Source organism: Alligator sinensis, unplaced genomic scaffold (assembly GCF_000455745.1).
Source record: "Alligator sinensis unplaced genomic scaffold, ASM45574v1 scaffold1424_1, whole genome shotgun sequence".
NCBI classification, from domain to species: Eukaryota; Metazoa; Chordata; order Crocodylia; family Alligatoridae; genus Alligator; species Alligator sinensis.
In genome coordinates, this window is record NW_005843361.1 from 152,752 (window position 1) to 154,219 (window position 1,468).

General features: G+C 54.6%; 1 protein-coding gene across 2 annotated transcripts in view; it reads right to left on the reverse strand.

Moving 5' to 3' along the window:
• Window positions 1-1,468, reverse strand: part of LOC102385573 (NAD(P) transhydrogenase, mitochondrial-like) — a 57,233-nt gene that overhangs the window by 23,062 nt on the left and 32,703 nt on the right. The window lies entirely within an intron of this gene.

The following is a 1,468-nucleotide window of genomic DNA, read 5'->3' on the forward strand; positions in this document are numbered from 1 at the left end:
GGGGGTGGGGGGGGGTTCAAAGTGCCGGGAGCTGGGGCAGATGGGGCTGCCATTGCTGGGGCTGGGAGGGTGGGAAGGGGAGGAGGCCTGTCCGATTTGGAGATTCAGCAGCAGCCAAATCGCCAAATCAGATTTGAACGAATCAATTCGGGATGAATCAAATCACTGTCCTCTGAATTGACTGAATCTGAATCCAAAGTGAATACTAACCACTTTGCACAGGCCTACTCGCTAGGTGTGTTACAGAATTTCCATAGGACTAGGTAACAGGGGGCTTTTTCGGGACCAATCTGTCATTGGCCTGCCCACCTGTTTCTGGGCCAACCGCCCGCCTCCTTGTCTTCCACGCCTTGAAGATATATAATTATGGTGCTAATTAGGTGGGAGGCTGCCCATTTTTTTCCTGATTCCAGGAGGCACCCTCTGCGGCTCCGTTCCTCCCCTAAACTGCAGCCCATGCCTCACAGATGACATCCAGGTGACACAATTACTCTCGGCCTGAGACCGAAGCAAACTAAGTCCAAAGTTGGGCTCCACACACACACACATACCACCTCCCCTCTCACAGGAGGCCTCTTCCACTCCACCCCTCTCTCACCAGGGCCTCTGGCATATTGCCCATTACCAGGCCACACTCCACCACCCTGCTCCTCCTTGAACGACCCCTCTAAGCCATCAGGCTTTGCTACTTGAATGCTGGCCTACCCTGCAGTCCCTTCAGTTCCCATGAGTTCCCCTACTCTGTGTGGTCCAGCCTGGTGCCAAATCCTGGGCTAATTCTGCCCCACACCCCTCACCAGGCAACTCTACACACACACACACACACACACACACACACACACACGGCTCCCAAGCCCTCTCGTTTCCCCCCCACTGGGGCTCCACAACCCGTCCCCTCACTGGGGCTGCCCCATCAATGGGGCTCCTCATCACTGTCCCCTCACTGGTGCAATGGGGTTGCCCTCCCTGGTGGGGCTTAGGTAGGCATAGCCATGGCTACCTAAGCCATAGCCATGGCTACCTTCATGCCATGTGACACTACTGTGAAGTAGTAATGAGCTACTGTGCAGTCAATGTCTCATGTAGATGTAGCTAGTGGGTGCCTACTGATTAGTCATTAATATCAGATTAACTGATATTTGGGATGAATCGAATCACTGTCCTCGGAATTGGCTGAATCTGAACCCAAAGCGAATACTAACCACTTTGGCAAACAGATTAACTATTAATCTGTTTGGAGGCTCCTGGTCCTGGACATGACCTAAAACTGCACCCTGCCGGGGATGGGTGGCCTGGTGGGGCTCCTAGTGGCGTGGGAGCCCCTTCTGGGTCTTATACCCTATAGCAATAGCCATTCCTGGCTCCCTTGTACCCACAGTATTGTGGGGGGGGGGGGAGGGGTTAAGGCACCCTAACCCACCTTTCACCAGGGGGGGAATTGGCCTGGGATTTCCTGGGGGGTCGCGGG